Genomic DNA, 24,551 nt, shown 5'->3' with positions numbered 1-24,551 from the left:
TGCACTTGCCGGCCGCAAACAATCATCATAGGTACCAACCACACGGTACAAAATTGCAAGGGTGAGTTTATTATAAATGAAACCAACAATTATCAAATGATCATAATTAGCAAGAGAAACAATAACAAGTACCATGATCCTACACAATTATCTATCAATTCAATATACACTTAACAACTATTCATCAACTTTTCCATAATTCCAATCAATCATACTCAATATGATTCATGCACCTGACCTCAACTCTCAAATGCAATGTGGTACCATTTGTCAGGAAATAACCTAAGTGTGTCCACGTGACACTCACACTTAGTTAGGTAGCAAGTGTCGATGTCACCCTATCATGCACATGCAACTGCCCCCCATGGTGATCAGCCTGAGTCACAAGGGAGTTCCAAACCGAGTGACATGCCCCCAAGTACAAGTATTTTCCCTCATGAAAAACTACAAGTATTTACTGCAAAGCTTATACTATTTCCATGCAATATAAAGTATGACACATGAGCACGATCAATGCACTAATGATGAATAATTAAAGATTCTAAGTCACCCCTTCACTCTAGAGATGCTTAAAACTCTTTAACCACTGTATTTCCCCCACCAGGGATATCTAACTTGGTTACTACACCCCCCCATGTACATACACAACATACATCATCACAATAACATTATCAACATCAACAACATCTCATCTCAATGTCATTATCAACATAAACATTATCTCATTTCAATGTCATTATCAACATCAAAATCATCCCATCTTAATGCAGTCTCAATATCAACATCATCTCATCTCAATGACATTATCAACATCAACATCATCTCATCTCAATGACATTATCAACAATAACAACATCATCTCGTATCAATTATTATCATCAATAGCAACATCATCTCATATCAATATCATCATAAACACCAACATCGTCTCATATCAATTATTATCATCAATGACAATATCATTATTATTCACATTCCATACATACATATATATTTCATGCCTGAGATTCACACTCCCCTGGTCTTCAAACAACATAAGTCTAATAAAATAATAGTGTCATTTATCAATGACAGATGCATTGTATCCCATTAGTCGAAAACATTATCTTTCTTGAAAACACCAGCATGCACAGGGACAAACATACATTCCCATCATTGGGTTGCCTGGCCCCAATTATGGTATCAAAGGTATAAATTATAATAAAATCCCCTCACCTATGGATATCCCTCCGTTAACTCTTCTCTATGTCGCTCGGAGGCCTCTCACATTCACGTTCGTTGGTCCAAACGAAAAGTTCTATATACCAAATTGAAGGAAATTTAGTATAGATTTCAAAAAACAAGGTTAATATCAACATTCGGGGTTAGATACCACTATCAAAATAAAATGGGATTAGGGGTGTTTTAGGTTCTACTACAAAGAGACATCATTTTGAAATTTCAATCACGCCAATGTGACTGGAGTTCAACGAAGTTCACGAAAACAATATGAATTTTATAAAAAGGTAACTTTTACAACATCTAATTTTCAAGGTTTTTTTTAAGGAAGTGTAAAAATATCCTATTACGGTACCTAAAGCACAAGAGATACTAAGAGAAGCTCAAACTAACAAGGAGAAAGGAATAGAAGTAAAGGTAACCTCAGAGAAACTACAAAAGAAAGGGTTGAGAGTTTGTTTCTCTACCGAATTCTTGAGGTGGATTTTGAGGATTTTGCTTTGATTAAAAATTTCCTCTCCGTTCGGTGGTCTGGTGGGAAGTAACTACGGTTTGTGGTGGCCATCGGTGGTTGGCGGTGGTGGAGAAGAAGGTGTTAAGGTTTGGGTTGGCGTTTGGAGAGAAAAATAGTGAAAAATCATTTTTTTCACGCTGAAGAACATATTTACAATATGCAGTTCTCACCTAGCGAGCTCATTTGTCTAAGTGAAATTCAAATTTTGGCACTGAGCGTGACATTTTGCGATGAGTGAAATTTCTCTACTGGCTAAAATTGTGATTAACACGCTGATCTCGATTAGTGAATTTTCTCCTTGGGTTGGAATTGCGCTTAGCGCACTTGTCTCGCTAAGTGAGATATCCAAAAGTGTTATTTTACAAATCCCAATGGTCAAACTATGAAGACATGGGTTACTAACGTATAGTCCAAATTTGAAGGCGATCCAACGGTTAACGGGTCCAAAATTACAGTTTTACCAGAATAGGTTTGGGTAAAACTTGAAATCTCACAATTTCAACATAGGTCAATCAAACTCCACATAACCTAACATTCACATCAAGCAATCACTTATAGCTAATTAACACAACACTTCAACTCATCCAAATCAATCAAATAACACAAGAAATACATTAAACATCGATTTTCAGTAAAATAACCAAAGATCAAGCGTAAAAGGGTATAAACTAAAAATCCTAACTAAACAAAGCTTTTATTGAAAACTCAACTAAAATGAACATAAAAAAATCTCAAAAACACGAAAGGTATCACATAATTTCCCCTAAACTACAACAAAATATAGGAATAAAAGGCAATTATCAGTTCTTACGTGACACACTAAAAATATTATGATAAATGTTTGATAAACACCCAAAGTGTTATTCAATACTTAGAATGAGAGAAAAAGATAGGTATGATAGAATTTATGTTGTGATAGAAAGAGAGAGATAAAAAGAAATAGGAGATGTTGATTAGGTGTTTAAAATGAAGAGTTCATAAAGGTCTAAGACAAGGTGGCATGTTGTCTCCTTTCCCATTCACTATGGTGGCGAAAAGTCTTAGTGCGTTGATGAAAGAAGCTTTGAAGAATGTTTTTGATGGTTTCAAGGTGGGGAGTAAAGCAGTGGAAGTTAATTTTCTACTGGTGGCAGAACTTGGACTAAAATTTCGGGGAAGCCAAAATAAAATTTAGGCAAAATTACATTTTTGGTCCCCTTAGTTGTCTTTAATTTTGATTTTGGTCCTTCTTTAAAATTATTGACACATTTAGTCCTCCAATTATGTTCAATCCCGTAAATATGGTCCCCAAGTCCTAATTTAGATGCTAACTATTACAAAGGAATGCTGACTTCCATGTGTCACATTGTGATTGGACGATGACTGCCACATGTCATGTTCTGATTGGATGTTGACTCTATGGACGATGAAAATGTATTGTTGTTGTCAACATCCAATCAGAATATGACACATGACAGTCATCATCCAATCAGAATGTGACACGTGTCAGTCAATATTCCTTTGTACCAGTCAATGTCTAAATCTGGACTTGGAGACCACATTTACGAGATTGAACATAATTGGAGGACTAAATGCGTTAATAATTTTAAAGGGGGACCAAAATCGAAATTGGAGACAACTAGGGGGGACCAAAAATGCATTTGCCTAAAATTTATTACATAGAATGGATATTTAATATTATAGGCTAAATTATTTACATGGTCTCTTATCTGTTCTTTAGGTTGTAATTTGGTCTTTTATTTTAAAAAGTTACAAAATGGTCTCTAATTTTTTAAAAGTTGTAAAATGGTCCCTTAAGTAATATTTTATAGTGTATTTATTCTTGAAAAACTAAAAAAGACATTACTTCAGGAATAACTAGCATGATACTCCTAGGGTAGCTTTGCTATTCTTAGCCGGTCCCAAGCCCGGATAAAAGGAGAGGGTTGTGTTAGGCTTTCGACAGCCAACGTTAAACTTTGTCGAATCTCTATGACATGGATCAATTACGTAATAATGTGAATGCTAGGTCGTTGCCCGGAAGCAACGCGCTGTATGGCTCGAGTACAGTGTCAAAAGAGCAAGAGCCGCTGCATCGCCGCCCGGATGTAGTGAAAAGTAAGCAAGGGTTCCCACATTTTCGTGAACGGGTGTGGGTAAAGAAGCTAGTTCATGACAGGAGGATTCGCTTTGGTACATGGAATATAGGCACACTTACTGGAAAATCTATGGAAATAGTGGATGTTATGGTGAGGAGGAAGATCAATTTTATGTGCCTACAAGAAACTAAGTGGACAGGAGAAAAAGCGAAAGAATTAGACAACTCGGGATTTAAGCTGTGGTATACGGGAAAAATCAGATCAAGAAATGGGGTAGGGATTATTGTGGACAAGGAGTGGAAGAAGGATGTCGTGGATGTAAGAAGAGTAGGAGATCGTATCATAGTCTTAAAATTGGTAGTGGGACAGGACACCTTTAATGTTATTAGTGGGTACGCACCTCAGGTTGGGTTAGCAGAACACTTTAAGGTAAAATTTTGGGAGGATCTAGAAGGGGTACTTCAGGATATACCCCAAGGAGAGAAAGTTTTCCTAGGAGGGGATCTCAATGGACATGTAGGTAGCGTGGCTAGAGGTTTTGAGGGGGTGCATGGGGGTTTTGGCCTAGGGGAGATGAATGGGGAGGGTAAATCCATCTTGGAGTTTTCGGAGGCTTTGGATCTTTCTATAGCCAATACATGGTTTAAGAAAAGAGAGGAACATCTTATCACTTACAAAAGTGGAGGGACATGTTCTCAGATAGATTTCTTCCTTATCAGGAAGTCTGATAGGAAGTATTGCTTGAACTGTAAAGTTATCCCGGGAGAGAGCTTGACTACCCAACATAGAGTTTTGGTTATGGATGTAAGAATTAGAGATAGGACAAAGAGAAGAAGTCCTCTGGTAGCACCAAGGATCAAATGGTGGCACTTGAAGGGTGAGAAACAAGGAATCTTCCAACAAAAGATATGGGAGGATTGGTGTGGACAATCACAAGGAAGTGCAAATGATATGTGGAACAAGATGTCCCAAGAGATTATTAAAGTGGCTAAAGAGACGTTGGGTGAATCTAGAGGTTTTGGACCTAGGGGTAAAGAATCGTGGTGGTGGAATGAAAATGTTCAGAGCAAAGTTAGAGTAAAAAAGGAGTGTTTCAAGGAGTGGTCTAGGTGTAGAAATTCTGAAACTTGGGATAAGTATAAGATAGCTAGAAATGAAACCAAAAAGGCGGTGAGTGAGGCAAGAGCCCAAGCTTTTGACGGACTATACCAAGCTCTAGGAACCAGGGACGGAGAAAGATCTATATATAGGCTTGCTAAGGGTAGAGAGAGGAAGACTAGAGATTTGGATCAAGTAAAGTGTGTTAAGGATGAAGAAGGCAAAGTCTTAGTGCATGAAAAAGATATCAAGGAAAGGTGGAAGGCGTATTTCCACAACTTATTTAATGATGGATATGGATATGACTCTAGCAGTCTAGACACAAGAGAAGAGGACCGGAACTATAAGTACTATCGTCGGATTCAGAAACAGGAAGTAAAGGAAGCGTTGAAAAGAATGAGTAATGGTAAGGCGGTGGGGCCAGACAACATACCTATTGAAGTGTGGAAAACTCTTGGAGATAGAGGTCTTGAGTGGCTCACCGAACTCTTTAACGAAATTATGAGGTCAAAACGCATGCCGGAGGAATGGAGGAGAAGCATGTTAGTGCCAATCTATAAGAACAAGGGGGATATACAAAATTGTGCAAATTATAGGGGAATCAAGCTCATGAGTCATACCATGAAATTATGGGAAAGAGTGATCGAACGGAGATTAAGAAAGGAGACTCAAGTTACTGAGAATCAATTTGGTTTCATGCCGGGAAGGTCGACCATGGAAGCGATTTATTTATTACGGCGGGTGATGGAGCAATATCGCATGGCCCAACAAGACTTGCACTTGATTTTTATTGACTTGGAGAAAGCGTATGATAGAGTGCCTAGAGAGATTTTGTGGAAAGCTCTAGAGAAGAAAGGGGTTAGGGTTGCATATATTCGAGCTATCCAAGATATGTATGATAGGGTATCGACTAGTGTTAGGACACAGGGTGGAGAGTCAGATGATTTTCCCATCACAATTGGTTTACATCAAGGGTCAACCCTTAGCCCCTACCTTTTTACCTTAATTCTGGATGTCCTCACGGAAAAAATCCAAGAGATAGCGCCGAGATGCATGCTTTTTGCAGATGACATAGTCCTCCTTGGAGAGTCGAGGGAGGAGTTGAATGAGAGGTTGGAAACTTGGAGACGAGCTCTAGAAACACATGGCTTTCGCCTAAGCAGAAGCAAATCGGAGTATATGGAATGTAAGTTCAACAAAAGAAGGAGGGTTTCTAACTCAGAGGTGAAAATAGGAGACCATATTTGTTAGTGCTTAGCTCTACTGAGTTTTAAAAGATTGGCTAAGATTTTGTTAAAACATAAGCACTTAGACAATGAAGGAAAGCTGGAGTTGCTGCACATGATGTCCAACCTTATGTCAAGGAATAAGATCGGGCTGCACAATGCACAAGGCAAGATAAAGTGTCAAGTGAAGAATTGAAGCTGCAGGATCCACGATGTCGGATACAATGTCCAGGACATCCTGCCCGAAAATACTGGAGTTGCTGCACAATGCACAAGGCAAGATAAAAGAATTGAAGCTGCAGGATCCACGATGTCGGATACGATGTCCAGGACATCTTGCCCGAAAATACTGGACACATAAATCTGTTATATCTTTAACAGATTATTGTGCAGTTAGCAACAGATTAGACGATCTATCTTTAGGAACGAATTAAAAGATAATTAAAGTTCGAATTACAAACTAGAAGAGTTCGTTCAGGGATTAAAGATTAAAGATAAAAACTAAAAGATCAAACTGTATCTTTTAGTTCTTTAAAGTGCAGATTTTTCAGGAGAATGATAGATCTCCTCCAGCACAAGTTGTTGCAGCCCAGATACGCACACTGCTATATAAACATGAAGGCTGCACGGGGTTGAGTACCAAGTCCGGGATTGAAGAGTTATTTTGTGAGTTTTGGGACTTGAGTGTTTTGTGAGCCACCTTGATGTTATCCTAACATCAAGTGTTGGACCTGAGTGTGTAGAGTTGATCTCTATAGTTTGTGTAGAGTTGATCTCTTTTGTTCAGAGAGCAATCTCTGGTGTGTCTTTGATTTATTTGTAAACACGGGAGAGTGATTGAGAGGGAGTGAGAGGGGTTCTCATATCTAAGAGTGGCTCTTAGGTAGAGATTGCACGGGTAGTGGTTAGGTGAGAAGGTTGTAAACAGTGGCTGTTAGATCTTCGAACTAACACTATTTTAGTGGATTTCCTCCCTGGCTTGGTAGCCCCCAGATGTAGGTGACGTTGCACCGAACTGGGTTAACAATTCTCTTGTGTTATTTACCTGTTTAATCTGTTCATACTCTCAAATATAATCTGCATGTTCTGAAGCGTGATGTCGTGACATCCTGTACGACATCTGGCATTGGTATCAGAATTTCAATATTATCCCTCAAGTCACACGGTTTAAATATCTTGGGTCTGTAATACAGGATGATGGGGAAATTGAAGGGGATGTGAATCATCGCATTCAAGCAGGATGGATGAAATGGAGAAAAGCATCGGGGGTGTTATGTGATGCAAAGGTACCGATCAAGCTAAAGGGAAAGTTTTATCGGACTGCGGTAAGACCGGCGATTTTGTACGGAACAGAATGTTGGGCGGTCAAGAGCCAACATGAGAATAAAGTCGGTGTAGTGGAGATGAGGATGTTGCGGTGGATGTGTGGTAAGACTCGACAGGATAAAATTAGAAACGAAGCTATTAGAGAGAGGGTTGGAGTAGCGCCTATTGTAGAGAAGATGGTGGAAAATAGACTTAGGTGGTTTGGGCATGTAGAGAGAAGACCGGTAGACTCTGTAGTGAGGAGAGTAGACCAGATGGAGAGAAGACAAACAATTCGAGGCAGAGGAAGACCCAAAAAGACTATAAGAGAGGTTATAAAAAAAGATCTCGAAATTAATGGTTTGGATAGAAGTATGGTACTTGATAGAACATTATGGCGGAAGTTGATCCATGTAGCCGACCCCACCTAGTGGGATAAGGCGTTGTTGTTGTTGTTGTTGTTGATACTCGTGCCTTCGTACGGATGACTTGACTGCTTTTTCACGATTTATAACCAAGTAAATAATGAAATGCATATTTAATTTACTAAGTAATTGTTGTTATGGGAATTTATGTGGTGAGTATATTGTTTACAAAAGTCTAAATGATATTTTTTATGATCAGTAAGAACAAAAGATGAAATCCTTTGATAAGAGCAAATATGATGCAAATTTGTATATTAAAAAATATGATATCATGCAAGATAGGGTAGCCATTGATGGAGTTCAAACAAGCAACCATAAAAAGAGATAAATTGTTTTGTATATAATAATTTAATGCTATATGATAAATTATTCTAATAAAGTCATGTGAATGGATGAAATATTTTTTAATTTAGAAAACAAAATTTAAAAAATAATTATAAGAATAAAAAGTATTTTAATTTTATCCAAATATTTACTTATTTAAAACAAAAAAATGTATAAATGATGATTGTGAATAGGCATGACAATGGGGCAAGGTGGAGACATGCGTGTCATTCTTTGTCTCCTCCTCATTTCTGCTCAATAAAATTAAAACCAAAAAATAAAATAATTAAAAGACTAAAATATATTTTAATCTTATTCATATATGTAACTATTTAACACCAAAAATGTATAAGTGATTATTGTGAATAAGAAAAACAATGAGACGTGGGGAGGAAGGACATATGGTTCCCCATCCCGATCCTCACCCTTGACATACAATTTTGTATCCACTCGCATTCCCAACCTTTTTCACTAAAAGGGTTAGTTACTACTTTAAAATAATATTGTAGATAATTTTTTAATCTAATTATAAATTTAAAACTAATTTTAGATGAAATAAAATTCAACAAGGCAACGATTCATAACATAAACTTAACCTATTATAATAAATAAAATGTCAAGTCTCATAAAAACATTAAACATATTTTGAGAAAATATAATTATTTGATTATATGTTTGATTATAGTCCCATAGTTATTTTTTATTTTATTTATAATATTTATAAAATGATATGTGAAATTAATGTTTAAAAATTTAAAATGGATTCAACTTATGTTAAATTTAAATATTTTTGTAATTACACTCTAAAAGATATTAATTTGATAATATTTAAAATTTATAGACAATGATTAAAATTAAAATAATTTAATTTAATTCATGATATTATTCAGTAAGTAATTTAAAATTATTTTTATCTAAAAATATATTTAATAAATTAATTCAAATATATTTATGAATAATTTAAAATTTTTATATAATTATTAATCGATAAAATATTAATATATGAAGTTATTAAACATAGAGTCAAAATAATATTTTATAATAACTATATTAACTAATTAGATTTAAATTATTTTTTCATAGAAAAATTTGAGCCGCATAATATGAAGATTATTCAAGAAAAATATTTATTTATGAAATTATTTAAAATTATTTTATACAATTTATAAGTAAAAATTATTTTTATAGGATTTCAAGGTACATAAAAATATTGTTGAGTATTTTGTATGCAATTGTGTTAAATACTCAGAGAGAGTTTTGTTGTTATGATGATCTTGAGTAGGATTACCTCCTGTGAATGATACTTGTGTTCTCTACCATAAAAAATAAAACTATCTTAATTTATAATGTTGTTGAGTCTTTGGCATGCACATGTGTTAAATACTCGAACTTTATTGCTCATAATGATCTCAAGAAGAATTGTTTGTGAATGACATTTGTAATTTTTATCTTAAAATTGAAACCAAATTAAATTATGATATTATTGACAAAGTTATTTAACATTATTTGTAATAAAAATATATTTAATAAATTAATAATAATAAAGATTTTGTTTTGTAAGTGTTGGATTTCCCATGCAGTTACTTTTTGGTCCAATTTTCCTTTATACAAATATGTTCAAGGGAAATCCAATTAGCCGGAAAGCGCACCGGATTGTTAAGTATTTAAAATTAAAACGGATAAATCCGAGTATCGAACTCAGGGAAACTAGTATTAGACAGAGTTATATTCAGAAATAAGACATTGTTGAAACAAACATTGATGGTTGATGATTAAAAACAGAGTTTTAATTAAAGTCTATGTTAAAAATAGTAGAATTGCAAGTAATTAAAGTTGATAGCAATAGGTAAAAGTGTTGAGTCTTTCTAACAAACAAGCTGATGCAAATGAAGATATTTCTTTAATCAATCATGCTTTTGTGTTCTATGCTGTAACCTAAAATACTAAACCTCGATCCCTCACAAGTTTAGACTAATTTAACCTAAGCTTCATCTGCAGATCCCTCTTGTAAGACTAGGCTTAACTCAAACAACATTATCATAACAGCATATTCAGAAAACCAAAACCCCACAATCCATCCTTGGCAATGTGGTTATTCAGTCCTGCTTCTATCAAGTTCTAAGGCAACAATACATTTCCTAATGCTAAAGTCACCTAACTGTACACACAAATGGGTGATCATACCAAGAGCATGCATAAATTAAGCATTGAACACATAAAGCACAATTAATTAGATATTAAAGTAATTACATCAGTTGTTCCTTAGAAATCCCCAACAAGGGTGTTTAGCTAGCCATTACAGAAAAACCCTAACACAAATGAGATAGAGTATAGAATAATTGTTCCTTACACAAGAAGGGGGATCCCTCCTCCTCTTCTCAGCATCTCACAATCACTCTACAACTCACTAATCTCTCTCCAATTGAAGAACCTTAGGCTTCTCTACATAGCTGCTCCTCTTCTCTACCTTTAGGTCAAGTACTGCACTTATGGTGTACTCTGTATTGTATAGGTCCCTTTGTCCTTGTTGTGTGTGTGTTGTGTATTGTGTATACCCTAATTCTGCACAAGACAGGCTTTAAATAGGCTCTGAATCCACGACGTTGCGCTTAGCGCCACCCTCGCGCTTAGCGTGAGTAAGTGAATTTGAGCTTAGCGCTAGTCATGCGCTGAGACTGGCTAAAGACAATCGTCGCATTTAGCTAGTGGATCTCGTGCTTAACGCGCGGCCTTGATATTTAAGCACTGCCAGATTCTTCTGTCGCGCTGAAGCTGCGCTTAGCGATGGATGCGTGCTAAGCCCAAATGGTGAGCTGAGCGCAACTACCACTTTTAGCACTTCAAGACTTAGCCTCATTTAACCTGAAATTGAACTGATTTCATCATTAAATCCAATGGAAAATATTCTAGTGACAGCTATAACAAGAAAACAAGATTTATTTACAAATCCCTACAAAATAACTATAAATTGGGGAAACTATACAAGTTTTGGAAAATGTTTTCTATACAAAAGTTAGTCGTATAAGATGACTAACGGTAAGTATAAATATGAAAGTGGAAAAAAGATAAAAAAGAAAGTTTTTTAGATGAATAGTGAAATTCTGATACTGAGGTCAGATGTCGTACCGGATGTCACGACATCACGCTTCAGAACATGCAGATTATATTTGACTGTATGAACAGATTATACAAGTAAATAACACAAGAGAATTGTTAACCCAGTTCGGTGCAACGTCACCTACATCTGGGGGCTACCAAGCCAGGGAGGAAATCCACTAAAATAGTGTTAGTTCGAAGATCTAACAGCCACTGTTTACAACCTTCTCACCTAACCACTACCCGTGCAACCTCTACCTAAGAGCCACTCTTAGATATGAGAACCCCTCTCACTCCCTCTCAATCACTCTCCCGTGTTTACAATTAAATCAAATACACACCAGAGATTGCTCTCTGAACAATAGAGATCAACTCTACACACTCAGGTCCAACACTTGATGTTAGGGTAACATCAAGGTGGCTCACAAAACACTCAAGTCCCAAAACTCACAAAATAACTCTTCAATCCCGGACTTGGTAGAAAACTCGTGCAGCCTTCATGTTTATATAGCAGTGTGCGTATCTGGGCTGCAACAACTTGCGCTGGATAAGATCTATCATTCTCCTGAAAAATCTGCACTTAAAGATCTAAAAGATAAAGTTTGATCTTTTAGTTTTTATCTTTAATCTCTAATCCCTGAACGAACTATTCAAGTTTGTAATTCGAACTTTAATTATCTTTTAATTCGTTCCAAAAGATAGATCGTCTAATCTGTTGCTAACTGCACAATAATCTGTTAAAGATATAACAGATTTATGTGTCCAGTATTTTCGGGCAGGATGTCCTGGACATTGTATCCGACATCGTGGATCCTGCAGCTTCAATTCTTCATTTGACCTTTTATCTTGCCTTGTGCATTGTGGAGCCCAATCTGATTCCTTGACATAACGTTGGACATCATGTGCAGCAACTCCAGCTTTCCTTCATTGTCTAAGTGCTTATGTTTTAACAAAATCTTAGCCAATCTTTTAAAACTCAGTAGAGCTAAGCACTAACAAATAGATAGATAGAAAACAAAAAATGAAACTAGAAAAACACAAACAGGTAGAAAGAAAGTGAAGTTTTGCAGGAAAACAATTTAATTAAAGATTGATAAGTGTCCTAACTAAACTAATAATAGACAATAAATAGACAAGTTAATAGATATTGAAATAGCAAGAAACACACTAGGGCGTTGAATAATGTGTATATCAAATATACAAACTTTTGTAATATAAAAACGAATATAGATAACAACATATTAAAAATAGGTCATCCACTGAAGATAAAGCTAATATACAATGAAGATCAATATGGTCGTCCAGTGACAAATAAAAGAGAGTTCTTAAAATAGTTTTTCAACTAAACACTTGGTGTTAAAAAGGCGATACAAAGTGTTATAAGAATTTTCAATAAACCATTATGGAGAGAAGTAGAAACACTTGGTTTATATTGATTCACTCAATCTGAGCTACGTTCAGTTCTCCTTTACTCACTAGTAAAAGGTTCCACTAATCAAAACTTGATAGTAAAACAAGTATTCTAACCTGTCACTCCTAGCTTTGTAGGTATTCTTAATACCATTTATGATACCTTTTTAAACTCCCTCTGAATATGAGAACCCAAGTATCATTTAACACTAAGCCACTCCTGGATTTCACAAACAAAGTTTGAATGAATAGAAGTATTCTTAACACTCAATGAGTGAATAAACAATTAAGTTCAAATACAAAATAAATTTGTTTCGCAAAGAATAAGTTAATGAAAACTGTGTATCAGTTGTCTAGTGATTTCAACAGAGTTTTGCTTCAAGTATTTTCTTACTCTCTTCTAATCTCTTTTTTTTGTCTATTGCATCCTCAATGGAGACGACCCTTTTATAGACTTCAGTAAAGGATCGATTATGGGATCAATGTCGATTCCTTGAAAGGACCATTGCCTCACACTGAAGGATAAGATTACGTGTTATGCTCTGAATGGAGAAGAATGGTTCATAGTACAAACAACACCATGTGCTTTTTGTCTATAGTGAAAGTGACCTTTAAGGGAATATTCCATGAAAACCTTATCTTCTCTTATATATTGTCCTTTTCTTAAATTCAAATGCTAGCAATTAAAAAAAAAAGAGAGACAAATAGAATTCGAATAAATTAGAACACACGCACTTCCATTTTTCGTCATTCTCAGTCTTTGAGAGTGGACGCGCGAGTTAACCAAATGATAGTGTGTTATACTAATTTACACAAAGGTGGGCACTCTCTAGTTATAGCATGTTGGACGCTAGATAAAAACAAAGCATTCTCTCTTTGATTGTGGACGATACTGAATATTGTAAATTCCTTTAACAAAATGCTCATGTCCACTTGTCAAAAACTCATTAGGACATTAATAATTTATACTTATTGTTATACATCAATATCCAAGGTGGATGAGACGAGTAGTTGTCCAGACCTAACATATTAGATAATAATAGTGATAGATGGAAGATAAGTAATAAAATAGATGATAGAATAGATAGATGTTGACATGTGTCCATCAAGTAATAATAGATAAATAGATGGAAAAGGAAAAAAGAAACTAAAAAAACACAAAATGGTAAAAAGAAAGAAAGAAAGATAGAAAGAGAAGTTTTGGTGGGAAAATTTTTAATGAGATTGACTTGTGTCCCAATAGAAGATGTAATAAAAAAAATAGGCTCAAATGCAATTTTGGTCCCCTAATTTTGGTTTTTCTATTTAAAAATAGAAACATTTGGTCCTCTAGTTTTACAAAATTCATAATTTGGTCCCCATATTTTAAAAGAGAGATATTTGGTCTCCAAATTTTAGAAAATCTGAAATTTTGATCCCATATTTTAAAAAATTCACAATTTTGGTCCAATTTCTAATTTTATCTATGTTTTATTTCTTTTGTTTTCTATATATTGTAGTTAATTAAATCATTTTTGATCATACTTTAAATGAATATGTTAGATCTAACATTCAATTGAACCAAAATAAAACATTGACAAAATTAAGAATTTGACCAAAATTGTGAATTTTCTAAAATAAGAGAACCAAATGTCTTTATTTTAAAATAGGGAGACTAAAATTGCGGATTATCCAATAAGTCAAAAAAAATATTTAAGGAACCATCTTATAACCTTCAATAAATAAGAGATCATTTTACAACTTTTAAAAAATAAATGACCAAATTGTAATCTAAAATAAAAATGAGGTACCAACAAAATGATTTATCCAATATTATATTATTATTATTTACCTAAAGTTTAAGTTTCATATTGTAAACCAATCTGAATAAAAAAAAAGTAATATTTAAGCAAATTATCCCATAATAAATTATTTTGTTTCAAATTTTGATAAATTTATTACACATTATGGATTAAAAAAAATAGGTATTGATGTAAACATATAACATATTTTAACACTAGTAAAACTAAATTTGATCTCACACTCGTATTGTGAGAGAACACAAACATGCCAATAACCTTCAAAGTCGACTGCACCGTGAGCAAAGAGAACTGCGAACAAGTACCTTTTATCTGAATGGGATCAACTAGAAAACTAATTTGCGTGCCTATAATCTACTTTTAGTTATATCTAGAGCGCCCTAACAAAACATTCCTTATATCCGTTTCCTTATTGTAAAATTCTTTATATTTATATATGCAGTTTCAAAAAAATAAAATTTCGGGGGGGGGGGGGGCATGGCCCCCTTGTCTCTTCAATGCTACGTCACTACTTGCTACAATATGCATACTACACTATCTTGGAGGCCTCCTTCAATAATGCTCTCACTATTAAAAGTTTGTTGATGTGATTTGATTTGACTTCGGGCCTTAAGGTGAACTTTTTTAAAAGTATGGTTGGTATCATTAGAGTGCGAAGAATGGAGGCTCAAAGGTTTATGGCAATGCTTAATTGTAAGTTGATGTCTATTCCTTTCACTTATTTAGGTATTCTCATGGGAGCAAATCCTAGGAGGTTGGAAACTTGGAAGCCCATCATAGAAAAACATAGGAACAGGTTGGTTAAGTGGAAACATGGATAACTTTCTTTTGCGGGGAGAATATATCTTATTAATTTTGTTTTTTCCGCTTAGCCTCTTTTCTGCTATCCTATTTTAAAGTGTCTCAATGCATTGCAAATATCTTGATATCCTTGGAAAGAAACTTTCTATGGGGTTCTCAAGAGGGGGGCAAAGGTGGCATCAAAGACTTATCCTTGTTCAATGTGGTTCTACATGAATGGAGGTGGTCACTTTTCTACCAAAAATGGGTCCTTTAGAGAGAGGTCTTGGGGAAAAGTATGGTGGGTGGAGAAATTTAAATAGTGGGGAATTGGGAGGTGGAGTTTTCATTTGGTGGAGGCATCTTAGAAAGGTGTATGGTGGGGACAATGAAAATACATGGTTTGATAGCACCATTAAGTGGGAGCTAGGAGACAACCTGAATACAAAATTATTGATTGATGGGTAGTTAGGGCCTAGGGGGGAATGTTTGGCACATAAATTCCCAAGGATCTTCATGGTGTCACAACAACAAAATGATTTGGTGGCAAATATGGGATCATGGGACATTAATTCTTGGAAATGGAATTTTTTTAAGAGAAAGGACTGGTTAGTTTGGGAATAGAAGCTAGTGGATGAATTGATGGTCCTTCTTCTAAACTTGGTTATACAGCTAACCCTCTAGGATGTACAGGTGGATTTGGTTGGCTAGACCCTTAGGGAATTATTCTACGAATTCGGCCTATCACAAGCTCACTATCATGACAGATGAGGCATCTCAAGAGTCATCCTTCTTCAAATCTGTTTAAGCACTTAAGGTTCTTCCTCAAGTGAAATTCTTCGTATGGAGTGCGTCTATTAATAGAGCAACTACTAGAGATAACCTTCAAGTCAGAGGAATCATGTTATCTCCAAAGGATAATTAGTGTCCTTTATGTAATACAGTTGAGGAATCTAACAACCACTTACTCTTCCTGTGTCCTATTGCAACAAAGGTTTGGTATAAATGGTTTTAAACATTGGCATTAGTATTACATCACCAAGCTTAGTGGTGGATCATTTCAACCACATGCTTTTGTATTTGGGTTGAGACAAATGAATGAGTTTTGGAGGGTTATTTGGTGTGCAATAGCATAGAGTATATGATGCCATAAGAGCTTGTGTGTATTCGAAGAAGAGTTGGTTGATTGGTCGAAGGTTATGGATGACAATAAGTTCTGGTTGTGGTTTTGGTTAAAAGGAAAAACCAAAGCTTTCTGCTATTTGTTTTCACAATGTCAATGTAGTACCCGAGTATGTTTGCTTCTTGAAGCATGATTGTTAATGCAAATTGACTTTTTGTTTTGTTGAACATGTCAAACTCTTATTCGATGTTTTTTTGGTATTGGTAGTAGAGGTTTGACAGCAAACCAATTAAGCATAATCCGGTGTTGGCTATTAAGATACCATATACTCGACTTTGTTAGAATGAGTTGTTCTAGGTTCTTTGTATATCAACTTACGTATGGTGTGATGTAGTTTAGTGAGGTTTTCTTTATTGGGTTTGGATTGGGTTAGTTATCAAAGGTTACTTTATTTATGTGTTTGGCACCATTAATATGAAGTAATCTCTGGGCTCAAATCCTGTGTTTTACCTTCCTTAAATGTATTTGTGTTGTGATAGCCTTGTAATGAGGTCCAAGACACGCATGCTTGGATCGAACCATTTCGAATGAAAAATCCAAGAACTTTACTAATGATTTTCTTAAAACTCAAAAATAGAAAAATAGAGAAGATGAAGAAGATGTGGAAGATTGAAGTTGTAATCCTTAGAGGAACGATAAGCCGAAGGAGGATTCGCCACAAAAGAATAGCTTCCTTGATAAAAATCAATTTGGTTTCAATCAAGAACCAGGAATAGACTATGCTCTCAATCTAAGCATAGCTTAATTCATTCACCATTTGTTATCCTCAAAATTAGGAGCTTCTATGTATTTATAGAGCTAGGCATAAGAAGATAACTGACCCATTAATCACCTCTTAAACGCACAATTTAAGGCCTACTTACAACATGCATGAAGCCCCTTACACAAGTAAACCAAAGTTTTCAAAAATTCTTGTGGAAGGTTGCCGCTAAGCAAGACATTTGCACTCAACGAATTTTTTCCTCTACATATGGAATTTCGCTTAGCAAGCTTGTGTTGCTAAGCGAGTTGTTCAACAAATCTTCATGGTGCTCCAATTCAGCTCCTTTTAGCTTTCTTCTTCCTTTCCTTTGATGAGTATTCCATCCTTGATTTTCTTGGCCCTCTCTTCTTGTAGAAGCTTGGCTTTAGACCTTGTCATTGGACCCTTCAACTCATGAAGTGCTTCTAGGTCCTTATGCTCTTTGGATATCCCTTTATCATCCCCTCCTTCTTGACAATAATTCATACTCAAATTTGCATCCAAAACATCTATATCACAAGAAGAAAGATCAACAACATTGAAACTAGAACTCACTCCATACTCACTTGGCAAGTCAATCTTGTAGGTATTGTCATTAATCCTCCTCAAAGACCTTGAAAGTACCATCACCCCTAGGTTGGAGTTTAGATTTCCTTTGTGAAGGAAATCTATCCTTCCTTAGATGTACTCAAACCTAATCTTCAGGTTCAAATACCAAGGGCTTTCGCCCTTTGTTTACTCTTCGTGCATATTGCTTAAGCTTCTTCGCAATTTGATTTCTCACCCTTTCATGGAGATCCCTAACAAAAGTGGCTCTAGAAATCCCATCCTTACTCAAAATAGAAGAATCATTAGGTAAGGGAATTAGATCAAAAGGAGATAACGGGTTAAAACCATAAACAACCTCAAAAGGAGAAAAAGAAGTGGTAGTGTTGGTTACCCTATTATAGGAAAATTCTACATGGGTAACCACTCTTCCTATGTTTTCAAATTACCTTTGATGAAACACTTAAGGAGTTGTGAAAGTGTTCTATTCACTACCTCGATTTTCCCATCGGTTTGAGGATGGCAAGTGGTGGAGAAAAGAATCTTGGTTCCAAGTTTTCCCCACAATGTTTTCCAAAAGTGGCTTAAAAACTTGGAATCCATATCCGACATAATGCTCCTAGGCAATCCATGAAGACGCACTACCCTTTTGAAGAAAAGATTTTCCATATGACAAACATCCTTCACTTTGTGACATGGAATGAAGTGTGTCATCTTGGAAAACCTCATGGTGATGTTGTTGATGGGTCTACAATCTGTGCGCATCCTCCATATGCCATCTTTCTTGGGGACTAGGATGACTGGCATTGCACATACGCTCAAGCTCTTCCAAGAAACACATGTCCAGCTTTCATGGGAGGCATATCATAAAGCACTTCATCAACATACTTTCCAAGGGAAAATGTAAGTAACACTTGCTGATCCACAACCAACTCACCATTGTCACTCAAACATTGCAACTTATAGGGCTTAGGGTGGTTTTTAAACCAAGCTTCTCCATTAATCTAGTGCTTGCAGCATTGGTACAACTTCCACCATCAATGATTAGAGACCAAACCTTTCCATTCACCAAGCTCTAGAATGAAAAAAAAAATTCTCTGTGTATCAGCTCGATCTTTGAACAAGCTTCTCATGAGCCTTCTTACCATCAAAAGATCTCCCTCTTTCGATGGAAGAAAATCATCATCCTCACCTTCACTAGAAGAACTATGAGAACTCCTAGATTACTCGCTATCCACCTCTCCATTCTCCAACACAATCACGATCCTTTTGTTAAGACATCGGGATGCAATATGACCCTTTCCCAAACACTTAAAGCATTTAATGGAACTAGATTTATTGGAAGGGGGTTGAGTAGGAGAAGTAGGATTACCTCTTGAAGACTTCCTTTCAAGATGTTGTGAATAAGAACCCTCCTTCTTGGAAGTGTCTTTATCCTTCCAAGATGAACAAGTGTATGAAGTCTTCTTATAGGCTTGTTCCCTCCTCAATTGTTGCTCTACTTTCACGACCCTATGTATAAGTTCATCCATGGTGTTGTAGCTTTGAAGCTCTACAACATCTTGAATGTCTCTATTCAAGCCATTAAAAAATCTAGCCATTATAGCCTTATTAGTCTCTTCAATGTTTGCTCTTATCAAAGAAATCTCCATCTCCTTGTAATAATCATCAACACTTTTACTTCCTTGATAAAGCCTTTGTAACTTGTTATGCATTTTCCATACATAGTGAGGTAGGACAAATCTCTCCCTCAAGATTCTTTTCATTACCACCTATGTGTCCACTTTATGTATTCTCAATCTTTCTCTATACACTTGGATTTGATTCCACCACACCAAGTCATATCCCTCAAATTCTATGCTAGCCAACTTCATTTTCTTTTCTTCACTATGATTGTTGCAATTGAAAATTTAGTCCACTTTCATCTCCCAATCAAGGTAAGCCTCTGGGTCATAAGTACCTAGGAACTTGCAAATTTTGACCTTCTCATCATCCATTCCATCCCCATTCCTCCTATGCCTTCTACCTTCTTCATTGCCATCATCACTCTCTTGAGTAGAATGAGGTGATTGATGATGCCTCCTCCTCTCTATGTCTTCCATTCTTCCACTCAACTATTGAGTTCTTCTTTGTACCTCATTAAATCTCTCTCCCTTCCTCCTCTTAATATTTCTTTGCAACTTATCCATTTTCTTAGCCAATGAAGCCATCATTAACTTGGTGAATCTAGGGGAAGGTGGGTCATGTAACGCCCTAAAATTTTGGTAACTGGAAATAAATGTTTGATATATTTTTGTGTTATTTAATTACTTGATTAATTTGAATTAGTTGAAGTGTTTGTGAATTACCCTTGTGTAACTGCTTGGTGTGGATGTTAGATTATATGGTGTTTGACTGATCTGGGTTAGAACAGCTCGCTCAGTGACACTGGCTCTCTAAGCGCAATTCCACCCAGAGGAAACAATTCTCTCAGCGACACTAGCTCACTAAGCATAATTCTTTCTAGAGGAAATAATTTGCTTAGGGACACCAGCTCGCTAAGTGTAATCCCAGCCAGAAGAGAAATTTCACTTCTGGGTTAGAACAGCTCGCTCATTGACACTGGCTCCTAAGCGCAATTCCACCCAGAGGAAACAATTCTCTCAGCGACACTAGCTCACTAAGCATAATTCTTTCCAGAGGAAATAATTTTCTTAGGGACACCAGCTCGCTAAGTGTAATCCCAGCCAAAAGAGAAATTTCACTTAGCGTGAAATGTCTCACTTACTGCTAAAAGTGAAATTTTGCTTAGTGAGATGAGCTCGCTAAGGGAGCCTTGCAGGATTATAAATATGATAGCAGCGTGAAAGAACATGTTTTTCACTCTTTCTTTCTCCAAAACCCTTACCCAAAGCCCTCAACCTCCTCCTCCTCCACCCATGACCACCACTGACGGCCACGAGCCGCTGTCGCTTACTGTCGGACCACGACACAAAGAGGAACACTTTAATCAGAATGAAATCTTCAAAACTCAACTCGAGGATTAGGTAGATAACGGAGCCCTCAACCCTCCCTTCACGGTTTCTTCAAGGTAACCGTGATTTCTATGCCTTCTCCTAGATAGATTGAGTCTATTTTTGTATCTCTTATGATTTGGTTACCGTTATTGGGTGTTTTTATGTTTCCTTTGAAAAACCCTTGAAAATGAGACGTTGTATAAGTTGCCTTTTATAAAATAGACTTCATTTTTGTGACCTTCGTTGAATCCTGATCGCATTGGTGCGATCGGAATTTCAAAATGATGTATGTTTGATGTGGACCCCAAAAACACCATTTTAGTCCCTTTTAAAACTGAATGGGTATTTGACCTTGAATGTTAAAATTGACCTTTTCTTTGAAATCTATATTGAATTGTCTTCAATTCGGCATATAAAGTTTTGTGTTTGGATCAACGGATGTAAACTTGAGAGATCTCAAAACGACGTTGCGGGGAGCTAACAAAGGGATATAGATAGGTGATGGGTGTTGGGGTCAGGGAACCCAGTTATAGGGTTGTATGTTTGTCCTTATTGCATGCTGGTTTTCAAGAAGAACTGTATTTTTCACTAATGAGATGCAACATATTTGCTAGAATGATGTTGTTGTTGTGTTGATTAAAATTTTCCCTAGAAGATCAGTCTCGTTATATTACAAATTGTTATTATATGTGACTTATGTCGTCTGAAGATCCAAGGAATTATAATCCCCGACATAAGTTTATATGTATATGTGTGGGATGCGACTGCTTGTGATGTTAATGTTGATGATGATATTGAGATGAAATGATGTTAATGTTGATGATGATATTGTGATGAAATTATGTTAATGTTGATGATGATATTGTGATGAAATGATGTTGATGTTGATGATAACATTGTGATGAGATTATGACATTGAGATGAGATGATGTTGATGTTGACGATGTCATTGAGATGAATGCATGTGTATATACATGGGGGTGTAGTGAACTGTCTGAATATCTCTGGAGAGGTAAGGGGATTTGGTTTAAAATTTTAACTATTCAAGGTCAGTGCATTGTTGGAGCCCATGTTTCATACTGCATAATTGTGTGGAAATAGTATAAACTTTGTCAATAAGTGCCAGTGGTTTTTCATGAGGAAAAATGCTGGTACTTGGGGGCATATCACTTGGTTTGGAACTCTCTTGAAACTCATGCCTATCAACATGGAGGGGTGTGGCTTGGCACGACAAGGTGACCTCAACAGTTGCTGCCTAGTTTTCCTAAGTGACAGTGTCATGAGGGCAGGCTTAGACTATTTCCTATTGAATGGTACCACGTTGCATTTGAGAGTTAAGTTAGTGCAAGCATCATTTCGAGCATAATTGATTTGGATTGTTGAAAAGTTGAAGACTAGTTTGTTAAGTGTATGTTGAACTGATGGATACATTGAGAATGATTGTGATTATTTGTCATTGTTTCCTTTCTAATTATGATCATCTAATATTCTTTAATCTTTTACATAAACTCACCCTTGCAATTTTGTATCGTGTGGTTGGTGCTTGTGATGATCTCGAACTTTCGTTCGTGGGAGCAGATGAGTAGTAGTAGGTGATTTTGGAGGGAGAATCTTTTTCTTGGAGCTGCCGAGCTGACGTGATAACGTTGAAGTTCTTTTTGGAGAGTTGTGTTTTGTTATCAAACTTTTCCTTAATTGGTTCCTTGATTTTTTTATTGGATATGTAAAGTCTATGTTTAGATACATGTAAAAATTGACTTATACCTCAACATGTGAATGATGTATAGTGGTTCTACGTATCTGTGTATTATTTGGTGAATGTATATTGTGAAAAGTTTATCACCATTTTCGTAATCAAATTAATAGAACTTTCACTTAAAATTGAAATGTTGCGTTTTAGAGTAATGATATCATTGCGACGAGATGGGTCGTTACAGGTCACTATCACTTTCGGAAACCATTGCTACAAGAAAAGGTTAGTAAAAAAAATATTGGGTCTTACGACTCACTAAGTGTTTACACTCTTCAACACTAATGTTTCACACTTGTAAGACTTTTTCTATAAGGTTCACTCTTGTCTTTTTCCATTCTCTAACTCTTCTTTAGCACTTTGAGATCAACCAAAGATTTCAATTCAAGGAGTATCCAAAGTTAAAGATGAAACAAATCAAACTCAACTTAACAGATCAAGGAAGAAAGAAAACTCTCAGACAAAACCATGCAAGTTTAAAAGAAAAGCAGTAATAGCTTAAAAAGTAAGGACAACTCAAAAGGAATGCTAAAGAAAAAAAAGGAAGATATAAAAATTTCAAGATTTTCTTCTCTAATGTTGTAACGAAAATGGCTAAGTATAAACCACTGTAATTATGCAAAAATGAAAGTACTAGAAAAGAACAATAAGCACACACTAGGAAAGAGGGCTGTTAAAGTTTGATTGTAAAAAAATTACACTTGGGTCCTTATATTTTTTATATTTTCATTTTGGTCCCAAAATATTTTTGCTTTCTGCTCTTTAGTCCTTTGTATTTTCCTCTTTCAGGACCAGAAACTTATTATATTTGCGCAAACACCCCAACACTCTCCAAATAAAATTTTAATGGATCAAACTCAAAAAATTTACAACAATGCTATGAGTTTCATGAAGAACACGTGCAACACAATCCACGCTAAAATCATGATCAAATCAACTCTGAATTCAACAAAAGGATAGGGGAATCGAAGGCACATGCAAGATAAACTCAAAAACAAACAAGAAACACACAATTAAACACAGACAAGCAAGAATCAAAGGAAATTTCTTTTCTCATTTCAAATTGATGGAGATCTTTTAGAATTGCTCTCCGAATTCAAGCTCTGATACCACATGATGAGGTCCAAGACACGCACGCTTGGATTGGACCGTTCCGGATGCAAAATTCAAGAACTCCATTGATGATTTTCTAAGAACTCAAAAATAGAAAAATGGAGAAGATGTGGAAGATCGATGTCACGATCCTTAGAGGAAGGATAAGTCGGAGGAGGATTCGCCATAAAGGAATAGCTTCCTTGATAAGAATCAATTTGGTTTCAATCAAGAACCAAGAAGAAACTATGCTCTCAATCTAAGCAAAGCTTAATTCATTCACCATTTGTTATCCTTAAAATTAGGAGCTTCTATGAATTTATAGAGCTAGGCATAAGAAGATAACTAAGCCACTAATCACCTCTTAAACACACATTTTAAGGCCTACTTACAACATGCATGAAGCCCCTTACACAAGTAAATAATGTTTTCAAAAATTCCTGCGGAAGGTTGCCACTAAGCGAAACATTTGCGCTCAACGAATTTTTTCCTATGTAGATGGAATTTAGCTTAGCGAGCTTGTGTTGCTAAGCGAACTGTTTAGCAAATCTTCAAGGTGCTCCAATTCAGCTCCTTGTGCCTCCATCCTTCCTTGCCTTTGATGAGTAGTCCATCCTTGATTCTCTTGGCCATCTCTTCTTGTAGAAGCTTGGCTTTGGACCTTGTCATTGGACGCTTCAACTCATGAAGTGCTTCTAGGTCCTTATGCTCTTTGGATAGTCCTCTATCACCTTGGGATACTTCTTATACCCTTTTATAATTATTTTCTTTTTTGTCGAACAAGAAAAGTTAAAAGTATAAACTATTATTTTTATTTTTTTAATAAAAAATCAACACAAACACCAAATCCTATTTAAGCACTGCACCTTAATTGATTAGGAGTGAATACTGCTATAATCGGGTTCCTATTAAAGAACTGATTCACTTGTATTTAGTTTGCCAAAATAATTGCATTACGGATGGTCTTAG

Source organism: Glycine max, chromosome 5 (genome assembly GCF_000004515.6).
Source record: "Glycine max cultivar Williams 82 chromosome 5, Glycine_max_v4.0, whole genome shotgun sequence".
Taxonomy (NCBI): domain Eukaryota; kingdom Viridiplantae; phylum Streptophyta; class Magnoliopsida; order Fabales; family Fabaceae; genus Glycine; species Glycine max.
This window is presented reverse-complemented; position numbering follows the sequence as displayed.